Source organism: Narcine bancroftii, chromosome 7 (assembly GCF_036971445.1).
Source record: "Narcine bancroftii isolate sNarBan1 chromosome 7, sNarBan1.hap1, whole genome shotgun sequence".
Lineage (NCBI taxonomy): Eukaryota > Metazoa > Chordata > Chondrichthyes > Torpediniformes > Narcinidae > Narcine > Narcine bancroftii.
Genome location: NC_091475.1, coordinates 164,966,056 through 164,979,459, shown reverse-complemented (window position 1 = coordinate 164,979,459; position 13,404 = coordinate 164,966,056). Strand labels below are relative to the sequence as shown.

At 39.9% G+C, this 13,404-nt stretch overlaps 1 long non-coding RNA gene across 1 annotated transcript; it reads right to left on the bottom strand.

Moving 5' to 3' along the window:
• Positions 1–5,391: 5,391 nt before the first annotated feature.
• On the bottom strand, positions 5,392–12,015 carry LOC138739319 (uncharacterized). The gene is made up of 3 exons (XR_011342165.1): positions 11,929–12,015; positions 8,864–9,008; positions 5,392–5,469 (listed from the first exon to the last, which is right to left on the bottom strand). It is a non-coding gene; the product is annotated as an uncharacterized lncRNA (long non-coding RNA).
• Positions 12,016–13,404: the final 1,389 nt, after the last annotated feature.

Here is a 13,404-nt window from a genome sequence, read left to right as displayed (position 1 = left end):
TTTGATCTAATTTATTTACAGAATAAAATAAATCGCATGAGGACAAGTACATTCGAGAATGATGTCAGAATTCGTCAGACTAAACAAATTCAATTAATCGAAGACAGATGTGGCGAAGAACGGGAATCCGGAGTGGATCATACAGCGGGAGGTGGCGGCGGGGAAGCATCTTGCGCATGCGCCAGATTCAATGCGCAGCCGTGCTGGAGAAACTGACGAGACCGCGCATGCTCCGGGCGGCTCCTGAATAAAAAAGTGAGGAGAAGAAGTCAAGGTTGTGTTGTTCCACCCTCCCACCTGTAAATGGACCTGCTGGTCTATGCTCTTTTCCTTCTCCCCTCCCCTTTTTATTCAGGTGCCTGTCTTTTTTTTTGCTCATTACCTGAACTGTTTTTTATCCTTTATTTCCCATGGATACTATGTGACGACCTTCATTTCTCCACACATTTCTGTATTCCACTCAACCTCAGCATTTGCAGATTTTTTTTGTTTAATACTGGAAAGTTTGATGTCAAGTTGTTTTCTGGATGCAGGGATAACAATGGTGATGGGGCTGGCAATCAATGTGGTGGGTTTGGTAAACTCGAGCTGGGATAATTATTCTGGTTATTTCTTCAAGCACTTCTTAAGGTTCTTGCAAAATGTTGCAGATTTTAAATGGTAACTATTTCCACTCATGTTGCCTGGCCTGCTAAGCTTTAGGCCATTTGGTAACCTGGGTAGTCTCGGACCCACAGACTGGCACTGCAGGGGCAGAAGGTGCTTGACAGGATGAGCAACTGAATAGTTTGGAAAGTAGTGTGATTCTTCTGTTGCTCAAGAAGGGTTTTGATGTGCTATTGATGTATGGAAAAGAAGTTCTTAAAGCCATCCTATATAAGAATGTAGGAGCTGGAGTAGGGGAATGATGATCAACCACTTCAGTGCCATTATCCAGCATGTGGTTCTCCTCAAATGCCTGGGAATCTGTTCTAAATGACTGTAATGTATCAATTTAATTAGCTGTCCCAGGTGGAACACTCCAAATCTTCACCATTATCTGTGAATGAACAAATTTCAGTTTGTCTCAGCGTTAAATGGTCTATCCCTTATTTTCAAACTGTTCTTTCTTCTTTGGCTTCGCTTTGCGGACAAAGATTTATGGAGGGGTATGTCCACGTCTGCTGCAGGCTTGTTGGTGACTGACAAGTACGATGCGGGACAGGCAGGCACGGTTGCAGGGGTTTCAAGGGAAAATTGGTTGGTTGGGGTTGGGTGTTGGGTTTTTCCTCCTTTGTCTTTTGTCAGTGAGGTGGGCTCTGTGGTCTTCTTCCAAGGAGGTTGCTGCCCGCCGAACTGTGAGGCGCCAAGATGCACGGTTAGAGGCGAGATCAGCCCACTGGTGGTGGTCAATGTGGCAGGCACCAAGAGCTTTCTTTAGGCAGTCCTTGTACCTCTTCTTTGGTGCACCTCTGTCTCGGTGGCCAGTGGAGAGCTCGCCATAGAACACAATCTTCGGAAGGTGATGATCCTCCAGTCTGAAGATGTGATTCACCCAACACAGTTGGGTCTTCAGCAGCATGGATTCGATACTTGCGGACTCTGCCAGCTCGAGTACTTCGATGTTGGTGATGAAGTCATTCCAATGAATGTTGAGGATGGAGTGGAGACAGCGCTGATGGAAGCGTTCGAGGAGCCGTAGGTGATGCCGGTAGAGGACCCATGATTCGGAGCCGAACAGGAGTGTTGGTATGACAACGGCTCTGTACACGCTGATATTTGTGTGTTTCTTCAGGTGGTTGTTTTTCCAGACTCTTTTGTGTAGTCTTCCAAAGGCGCTATTTGCCTTGGCGAGTCTGTTGTCTATCTCTTTGTCGATCCTTGCATCAGATGAAATGGTGCAGCCGAGGTAGGTAAACTGGTTGACCGTTTTGAGTTCTGTGTGCCCGATGGAGATGTGGGGGGCTGGTAGTCATGGTGAGGAGCTGGCTGATGGAGGACCTCAGTTTTCTTCAGGCTGACTTCCAAGCCAAACGTTTTGGCAGTTTCCGCAAAACAGGACGTCATGCGCTGGAGAGCAACTAAAGCGGCATCGTCTGCAAAGAGTAGTTCACGGACAAGTTGCTCTTGTGTCTTGGTGTGAGCTTGCAGGCACCTCAGATTGAAGAGACTGCCATCCGTGCGGTACCGGATGTAAACAGCGTCTTCATTGTTGAGGTCTTTCATGGCTTGTTTCAGCATCATGCTGAAGAAGATAGTAAAGAGGGTTTGTGCGAGGACGCAGCCTTACTTCACGCCGTTGTCAATGGAGAAGGGTTCGGAGAGTTCATTGCTGTATCTGACCCGACCTTGTTGGGTTTCGAGCAGTTGGATAACCATGTTGAGGAACTTGGAGGGGCATCCGAGGCGCTCTAGTATTTACCAAAGCTCTTTCCTGCTCACGGTGTCAAAGGCTTTGGTGAGGTCAACAAAGGTGATGTAGTGTCCCTTGTTTTGTTCTCTGCACTTTTCTTGGAGCTGTCTGAGGGCAAAGACCACGTCAGTAGTTCCTCTGTTTGCGCAAAAGCCGCACTGTGATTCTGGGAGGACATTTTCGGCGACACTAGGTATTATTCTATTTAGGAGAATCCTAGCGAAGATTTTGCCTGCAATGGAGAGCAGCGTGATTCCCCTGTAGTTTGAGCAGTCTGATTTCTCGCCTTTGTTTTTGTACAGGGTGATGATGATGGCATCACGAAGGTCCTGAGGCAGCTTTCCTTGGTCCCAGCAGAGCATGAAAAGCTCATGCAGTTTGGCATGCAGAGCTTGAAACTGTACTTAAAGCCTTATTAGGTGTAATTAGGATGCTAAGTATGTTATTGATGTGGTTCACTTAATCCTGCTGATAGATATTTTGCACAGGCCTGATGTTTTGCCTGAAACATTGACAATTCCTTCCGTCCAGAGATGGTACTCAACTTGTTGGGTTCCTCCAGCAGTTTATTTTATTGAAGGGATATTTTTGGTGGTACCACTTCAGTTCTTTTGGGAGCCTGCTGTTGTTTGTTCATAACTTAATTGTACATCATTCCTGCCCAGAAGAACAGTAAGTAACTTTGTTCTGAAGTCTATATCTTCAATAACTTTTTTGTCCTCCCTCCAATGGATTCAAGACAATGAATAAGAATTTCATTACTGGAATCTGTCTTTTTGAAAGGAGACTTACATGATAAGGGAAGTCGTCCATGTTTTCCAGGATCTTTGTTATGGGCCTTCATTACAAGTAGGTTGTTGTTTTCTGGTTAAGAAGCCAACAATATATATTTTCAGGTGGTAATAATGTCAGGCCATGGGGCAGCTCAGACACTACTTATTTCATCTTTATAATCGCATGAAAATAATTTAGTCAAATACTTCATGTTTGCTTATTAAGTGAGTGTTGTTAATTTAAGATTTAATGCCATCGGATGATGCGAAGTGCACAAATGAATTCTTTCCAAAGTTGTATTTATTAATATAAAGAGCAGAGTTGTATTTCATTGCAGTCTGTATTCTCTTTAATGGTTCAATGAGCAGTTCACAGCAGCATGTTGGGAGCAGCACTAGAACTACAGCACAAGACTCCATCAGTGCTAAACAACATAAATACAATGATATGGATTAAATGATCCTGCAATAAATAAAGTAGATCAAAGCACTCCGTTCTGCCAAATGCATTTGATGGTCAGAAACCCTGATAAAACTGAAATAAATGTGCATCAAGGGGAAAACACTTCAGTGGTTAGTATTTGTTGTTGAAGGTAACTCAGCCCCTGGATATCACTGCATGAGTTAGTTCCTCGAGGAAGCCCTTAGTCCTAACCATTGTTAGCAGCTTCATATATGACTTTCATTTGATGGGATGTTTTCTGCTGATTGTGCAATGATTTTCCCATTTGTAACTCCTCTGTCAATTGAGCAAATGTCAGCATGACGAAATTGAGGTATGGACTAATAGGTATAACCAAAATACCAAGCAATGTATACCTCCAATAAGAGAGAATTTCCCCATCCGCTCTTGATCTTCAAAGGCAATACCATTGACCATCTGGGCGTCTAATTGACAAGAAATCCGACCATACCAGCTACATAAATGTGTATTTGAGGTGAGGTTTCCAATCGGCAAATTCATCACCTTCCAATAACAAAGGACAATTTTTTCAAGAGGTTTGCTTCCTCAAAAAAAAAGGGGATTATGATAGACAACTTCAAGCTGAACATAAAGATAATTTCAGATTTTCTGTATCACATAGGAAGTTGGAGTAACTTAAATTAACTTTTATTGAATTTAGCATGTTTAATTGCATAATGTTGACACATTGCATGAGCTCATCTGACTTTAAAATGTTTTTCCGCTGATTTTCGTTTTACTCAGCATCTGATGCCTCAGGTGTCAGTGTCCAACGATAGTTGGCCAGTATTGATGGCCTGATACTGCTCTTTTGTGGTTGCAATATGGTGAAGCCTTTCATCATATTCGTAACTGACTGAATGGAGTAAGTCCGAGTGCTAATGCAGAAAATGAATTTTCTTTGACGTGTTGTACTTCATGGAGTTGTATGCTTAAAGTGGACTTAAAATATGACAGGAACTCACAAAAATAGATTGTCTAAAAAGAAAGTTAACCATATAACCATTTACGGAGCGGAAACAGGCCATGTTGGCCTTTCGAGTCCGCACCGGTTCACTGATTTTGTGCGCCCTCTTCAGGCATTGGTACCGGTAGATCACTCGTAATTCAAAGTATATAAAGGGTATAAATAGTAAATAAAGAGTTGCCATTTATGAGGAAAAAAAAATTCAGTGAACCCTCTCAATGTGCATTTGAATTTCTCCAATTTATTGAAGAAAATGGATCCAGTGTTCATGATAGGAAAATGTTAAGGTGATTTTTCTTTTTTTGAGATCAGCCCAAAATTCATAAATCTTTGTAATTTAGTATAACTCAGTGCCTCTTGATATCCTAGTCCCTTTTCACCAACTGGAAGACACAAGTCAGGAATGTGGTGGAATCCTTCCAGTTGTAAAGTTAATGACTCCAGTAAGGAAGATCCTTGCCTCCCAGTGGCACATTTTCTAAATGTGCATGTGTGATGCCGTGTTCCAAAATTATATATACTGTGGGTTTATGTGATATAATTTTTTTTTTTACCAGTAAAAGGAATGGGACCAAAATTGGTGTGCACATCTAGAGCATAAGCATTTGAACAGTTTAAATGTGTTTATGGGACAGAGATTCAGTGCGAAAACTCAATCGTGGTACTGTCTAATGTCCTAATTGGTTGGTTGACAAGAGAGGTATTTAAATATTCTTCCGGGTGCATTAACTTGTTGACTTGTGGCTCTGTACTTCAGATTCACCCCATTCTGTTTGAATTTGAGCAGAAGGTGGCAGCTGTTTCTTTGTTTCCAACTTCTGTATTTCTTTTTCATATTCCACTGTCCATTTGGCTGTGCGAGTCACTCCTGTTGCTTTTAGATGCAAAAGATAACTTTGGAAACAGGATAATCACAGTTTCTAGTGAGATTTGAATACACAGTGAATGTAAATAATGAATGATAAACTGAAAATCACCGAATACTGGAATGTGCTAACCTTGAAAACGCTTGTAATTTTCTGACACAAAATTTTTTGTTTTTAGTCTGTCAAGCTCAACCTTCAACATATGCAGTGCCTTGTGTCTTAAATTCCATTCTTTTTGAATTTTCACCACTTTTTCCACACACATTTTCAGGACAGAAAAAGTGATCCCAGAGATGAGGCCTTTACTTTTTTCAGAGACAAAATTACAAAAATTCTTGGAATATTCATTTCTTTCCTAGAAAAATTCTTGGCTTTTGTCTCTGCACTTTATTCCTTGTATTGATTATTTTTCATTGATTTATTTTTTTACTAGATTTAATCTATATACCATGTACTGTTTTAAAAATATAGTTTACTATAATTTTTCACATCCATGATTTCAAGTATAATGTCATAAATAAGATTATCTTTCAAATATATCCTTTAAGTTTTAACTGTTCCCTGACCTCTCTTTAGAGAGGTGGTACAGCTAGTAAAGCAGCTCTCACTACACCAGAGACCTCTGTTCAATCCTGTTGTAAGGTGTTGTTTGTGCTGAGTCTGCATGTTGTCCCTGTGATTGTGTGAGTTACCTCCAGGTCCTCTGTTTTCTTCCCACATCTTAAAGGCACGTAGATTGATGGGTTAATTGTACTGTTAATTGCCCCTGGTTTGTAGATGAGTGGTAGAATCTGGGCAGAGTTGATGAGAATATCAGGAGAATAAAAATGATATTAGTGTAAATTTTAGTCCAGTGGTTGGGATGGACTTAATGACAGAAGGGCCTACTTCTGTGCTGTATCTCTGACTATAAGCATAAAGTTTATCATTATTTTTCATCTCTAATCTGTTTCAGGAATTAGAGAACTATAGCATCACCCGTGTCTTGGATGTTGTTCTTGACTATGAACCAGGAGCTTGTGTATTCGAGAGCTATTCCAGAGATGAGGACAAAACTGAAGATTGATATTTTAGTTTAATACAGGCAACATGACTCACTTTATCTTGGATGAAGCAATAACCAAATTCCATCAGACCTCAAATAGAAGTGCACGATTCCTGGTATTATTCCCAGTATACCCATAATTCTGGCCTTCTAGTTGAACCAATGTTTTTTGAATTTCAAGTCTTTAATATAAATTCAAACATTAGTAATTGCTGCATAATTTCTCTATCTGGTATTTCTTTTTGACCTTGTACTTTCTAAAGATCACCGTAAATCCTTACCACCTGGAGATAAATGAATGTCTCTTTTGTGGAAGTGTATCAACTGTCTTTTAAAAGATTTGGTATGCATTTTTGTGGATCAGTTCTCAAAGTCAAAAATGTTCAGATAGATAAAGCTCATTTACTGCTGAAAAGCGGCATCACTTCCACCAGCGTTGTCTCCGCTCCATCCTCAACATCCATTGGAGCGCTCACACCCCTAACGTCGAGGTACTCGAGATGGCAGAGGTCGACAGCATCGAGTCCACGCTGCTGAAGATCCAGCTGCGCTGGATGGGTCACGTCTCCAGAATGGAGGACCATCGCCTTCCCAAGATCGTGTTATATGGCGAGCTCTCCACTGGCCACCGTGACAGAGGTGCACCAAAGAAAAGGTACAAGGACTGCCTAAAGAAATCTCTTGGTGCCTGCCACATTGACCACCGCCAGTGGGCTGATAACGCCTCAAACCATGCATCTTGGCGCCTCACAGTTTGGTGGGCAGCAGCCTCCTTTGAAGAAGACTGCAGAGCCCACCTCACTGACAAAAGGCAAAGGAGGAAAAACCCAACACCCAACCCCAACCAACCAATTTTCCCTTGCAACCGCTGCAATCGTGTCTGCCTGTCCCGCATCGGACTGGTCAGCCACAAACGAGCCTGCAGCTGACGTGGACTTTTTACCCCCTCCATAAATCTTCGTCCGCGAAGCCAAGCCAAAGAAAGAAGAAGACTGCTGAAAACCATAGAATGATAAGTTTACAAGACAGAAGGAAGTTATTGGTGCCTGTGATACTCTTTATAACGGCAAACCAAAACTAATATGCCTACTTGCTCTGTTCTTGTAGTTTTTATAATTTTCTGCTTCAAGTACTTGTAGTTTTTATTGAAAAGTTATGATTGTATTTTTTTCACAGCTCCCCAAGGCAAATCAATATTGTCCAACTTCCCTTTTCATTTTCTTCATTGTTAATTTTATATTGAGACCTTGTCACTCATTCCCTATCCAGAAGAGATGTACCCAAAAATTCATTTCTATAATGCTAACCCTCCCAAATAGCAACAGATATGCCATCTAGAATGCCTCCAAAACCCGCTTCCATTGATGTTATTGTAATTAATATTGGAAGTGGAAAATAATGTACACTTTTAATGGAATTGACCATGGTGATTTTCTACGTGATAATGTTTCCCTATTGTGGAGCAATTCATTAAAAAATTAACAAGTCATAATTTTCTCTACTCTGGGTTCAGTGGAAAAGATGGCTTTGCTCACCTGTTAATACTTTCAGAGGATTTAATTCAAGCCATGTTTTCTGTTCCTCCATACCATAGGCTTTCCATTTATTATATATTCCTCTCATTCTTTTTCCTCTCAGAAGTACATTGCCAGACGTTATTAATCTCATACTTGAGCCTAAATCATCATCATAGATTTGTACGAAAGAACTATCAGAAAAATGGTTTTTCATCCCATCTTTTTTTCTGGCCAATTACTTAAATCATTTTTCTCCATTACCAACTCTCTTGAAATGTTTGGAGTCAGATCAAATCTGTACTTAGCTCAGACTTCTGTAAATCTTATCCAGCCTGAGCTATTTTTGTTTATGTCTACCTATTTGCCATCTTTCTAGATATGCTGTGGCAATTTCCCCACAGCAGATCCTGGAATTTCTCTTTTTCTTTTCGCTCCAATGAAACATCATCAAATGTTTCCTGCGAATCCTCAAGCAATCATTTACAATATAACCTACCAAAAAACCTTTTAAATTATTTTTGCAAATCGGTTTTGTCTGCTCTTGATTCAATCAAGCATTTCTAAATGGTTCTTGACTGCATCTCATCTTTTTGTTGTACCTCAATTCACCCTCTTCCCTCCCAGACCAAGTAAAGATAAGTTTCACTGGTCCTCACATTGTGTCTCACCAGCCTCTTCATTCAATAGATCATCCTTTGCAATTTCCATCACATTCATTGTATTTCCACAATAGACATAGCTTGCCCTACACTATCAGAATTTTGAAGAGACCTTTCCCTTTGTGATTCTTTGGTCTACTCTTCTGCTTCCATCAATCACTCCCCTTCTCATGGTACTTACTTTCCCTTACAGCCACAGGAGATGGAAGCTGTCCTTTTTGTTCTTCATTCCTTACCATGATGGATACAAATAGTCTTTCCAGGAAATATTCATTCTGGAACTGAGGATCGTTGTACTCTATATGAATCATAAATTTTACTTTTTTCTGAAAATATAAACAAAAAGACAAGAAAAAGGTGATTAATAGTTAATGATGGATTACAGTGCTATATTTGTGAGATTTGTTTTGGTGGTACACCAATAATGTTTCAAGTTCTGAACTAACAAGTTATCTTATGCTTTTCTAATACATTCCAACATGATCTGTTACCTTGCTTGCTTAAAATCTGGCATTGTATAATAGACATGTTGCTAGTAATTAATAATGGTAGCGTAACAGTGGGCATGTAAAAATAGAAAATCTGGCATTGGAGAATGTAAAAAAAAAAAAAAATAAAAAAATAATTTAATGCCATAATTGCAAAATGCATATTTTTTCTTTTAAAAAAAAAATAAAACAGTTGATGCCTGAGAAGATATCTGATCATCTGCAGTTTGCCAAAGACAGGTTCTAGATTAATTCTTCCTTTTAAAATGCTCTCTGCTTAAGAAAAATGAGCATTCATTTATCCATATAACTTGCATTCTTTGCATGGCTGTATCATCTTTCTTTTCACTTATCCTTGTCCCATTAATGAAGAAGGAACTATGATACACATGAAAGAAATGTGACTTGTAGATGATGGTGTTCCCATTTACTTTCTTCTCTTTTACTTCTACTTTGTCAAGTTATATAGTTTTCAAAACTATATTAAAGAAACCTTGGTGATCACTGAAATTGGCAACCATACTGAATATTTAAGATGGTGGTGGCTACTTTGACTTGGATGATGTCGAGTAGTTTCTTGAAGCTGAATTCATCCAGTTAAATGGAATATATTCTCTCATAATAATCTTGTGCTTTGAGGATGGAGGAAACAGTGTTATGAGCCCAGAGGACCCCAAAACCCAGCACCAATAGATATTCACCAAGACAAATGGTTAATTAAACATAGATTGCTTTTAAATATCTTTAAACAAGAAAACTGGATCAAACTTTAACTTATTACTATCAACTTAACTCCCTTCTAATTCTAAGTGCATGTGTATGTAATGTGTATTAAGTTCAGAAAAATTTCTCGATTCACAGTCCAATCTCACTTCTCATTCCTCCAAATTAATTGGTTGCAGGCAATATAACATTTATGAATTTCACCAGGCTTTGGTGCTTGAAAGGTAAATGGTTACCACTCAGAAAGGTTCTTGTCAGTTTTCAGAGAGATGTATTGTTTGCTGGACACCAACAACTGATTCATTGTAACCAGCCATGTCTGTCTTGCTGAAGAAACTTGCCCCATCAGAGTTTTCCAGATGATAACCTCTTTCTTTCAGGTCATCACAGAGTTCCTTTTTGATTCTCTTATTCCAAGTGAAACATTAGGCAGCCAGTCCTCTTGCATGAACCATAAGGGGTTTGACCAAGCTGAACTAAGCAGTCACAACCTGTCTTCTAAATTAGGTTTTTCCACAAGCTTGCCAGCTTGTCCTGTTCAAGTTGCAGCTGCTGCTGCTGCTGACTGTAAAACTGAAGAACTGAATTCTCTCTCACTCAAAGAGAAAGCCTGTTTTTCTCTCTGCTTGCAAAACCACATCACCCTCTTAGAACTGCAAGTTCCATTCCAGACAGCCTGCAGCTCCAATTAATTCTTTCATCTGTTGCCTTTTTTTTAAAAAAAACAACCCATTAGTGAAGACTCTTGGGCACTCTCCAATGCTTTTGCAAAGGCTCTTGGAGCCAGACTGCCTAGCATGAGCAGAGCTCCAGTATTTTAAATATGATCTGTTTTAAAGTGTTTGTATGTGACCTACACTAAAAACCTTGCCCCAATTTATCTCCCCAAACCATATCTATAATCTGTCACAATAGTCACTCACTACAAGATATTTGGACTCTAATTATTTTATGCACAATATTTACGTGATGGTTTGGTTCATTTTATGGCTTTTGATGATGGTAATGGCATTAAATGATGGGGGAAGATGGTTAGTCTTGTTGGAGATGGTTGTTGTCTGCATTTTTATGTGAACTTTAGATACCAATGACCCAGTTTGTGCTACAATTTGGTTTAGGTCTTGCTACAAGCAAGCATGTGCCAATACATTTTCTGAGGGATTAACTGTTAAACTAATACAAATGGAGCCTGACCCCTAGCAGTGAAGATAGAATATTTATTGGGCCCTCACCTCTTCCCTCGCCATCGTTCAGGGCCTGAATCCTTCCAAGTTAAGTATCTGCAAGGGTCATCTACTGCATCTGGCGCTCCAGGTGTGGCCTCACCTACATCAGAGACACTGGGCGCAAACTAGGAGACCATTTTGTTGAGCATCTTCGCACTGTCTGCTGCAATAACAGGGACCTCTCTGTTGCCAACCATTTGAATTCCACACACCATTCCCACACCCACATGTCAATCCATGGCCTCATGCACTGTCAACTGAGACTATCTGCAACTTGGAGGAACAACACTTAATATTCTGCAATATGGCATTCTCCAACTATTAACATTGACTTCTTCACCCTCTGTTAAGGCCCAACCTATCCATCCACAAGTCTCTTTGTCCTATTTCCTTTCATCCAGCTTCCCTCCTCTTTCCCTCTCCATTCTCGTTTTTTTTTCTATTTTACTATCTATGACTTTTTACTTGTTACCCTGTGCTCATCCATCTGCCCCTCTCCTCTTCCCCCCCCCCCCCAACCTTGTCCCACCTTATTATTCAGGTGCCTGCTTGCTTTTTGCTCATCCCTTGGCAAAAGGCTCAGGCTCAACACATTGGTGACCCTTTGCCTCCTATGGGTGCTGCATGATCTGCTGAGTTCTCCAATAAAATATAGTTACTAATAAAATTAATGGGGTGACAAGTGGTGATAATGTCAACCTACTGCTACTTTGAGCAGCTGAGGTAACTTGTTATTGGCACATTTAATAGAAACCTGCAAAACCGATGGGGAAAATAATATGTTGAAGGGGTTGTAAGAATTTTAGTACCTCTGTACATTTATAACAATAAACTTGTCATAAATGAATGTTGAGTACTGGCACACCTCAGCTGTGTGGTCAACCCGCTCCTGTTAATGCTACTGATCCATGACTGCATCACCAGATGCAGCTTCAACAGTGTCATCAAGTTTGCAAATGACACAACAGTAGTTGGCATCATTAAGCAACAATGATGTGTTGTACTACAGAGATGATGTGGGAAATTTTGATACGGTGCATCAGTAACGAAGTGAGTCCGTACATGAACAAAGGAAAGGAGTTGATTGTGGATTTCAGGAGGACCAGAAATGACCACCCTCCACTATACATCAATAACTGCAGTGGGGGGGGGGGGTGGTGGTGGGGGAGGGTGTCACGTGATAACGTGTGGTTAGACTGCAAATTCCTACTCTCCTTGAAAAAGTTGAGTCATAAAAGGTTGAAAAAAAGTTAAGGAAAATAGAAGAAAGAAGTATTTGAAGATTTAAAGTATAATTTAAAATGCCACAGAAGAAAGAAAAAAAAACCCGCTGTAGAAATGCAGCAAAAAACATCAAGATAAAGAAGAGAGGACGACCTTGATGAGGGATGCAGGAGCTGTGCGTAAGGTACTGACCAAGGGAGACAAGCCAGGAGCTGGAGAGACTTTGGACATTGCTGTGCAGGGTCTCTCCTGACAATGGCCACCCGCTACGTGTGAAGAAGTGAGTCTGCGCATGCATGAGGAGTCACACATGTGCAGAGTGCAAAAAAGGAGGCAGTTTTAAAAATCTCTAGGCTTCTACTCCAGTGGACAGGAAGAAGAGCAAGAAAAATGCTCTGAACAAGGATTTATGGACAGAATGATGGGAAAATGAAAGACATTTATTTCTACAACTGATGAGAAGAATTACATGGATAATTTCCTGCAATCTATGATGTTATTAATGTAAGAAAATAAGAAATGTGGAGAGAATATAGCTGAAAATAAGTTTTACAAGGAAAGTGGAAAAAAATGATGCAGCAGGTGAACAAAAGATTTGAAGTTACAGATGAAAAAATTAAAGGAAATTTGAAATTCAAGGCATTAAGGAACAAATGAAGAAGGTATAAGTGGCTGCAACATAAGAGCAATTAACACAAAAATAAACATTTTTAAAAGTTTCAGCAGAAGGAATAACATGGATTATTGGATTTAAAGAAGGTGATGAAGGACAGGAATTCAAGAAGTTTTACAGTGTTGGATTCCAGAAACTTTGGGGGTAACTGAATTCCAAGGAGACATTGAGAGAGCACATAGAGCTCTAAGACCAAAGCCACAACCAGATCAGAGACCTTGTCTGATACTTGTTAAATTTCTTTGCTATGAAGTAAGAGAGAATATCTTGGAACTGGCATCTAAACAGGTGAGAAAAAGACAATTACCTTTGGTTTATAATGTGTGTAAGATTTTCTTTTAACCTGATAAAATTTTTGCTTTATTTTTTTTTAAAAAAGCAAGGAATT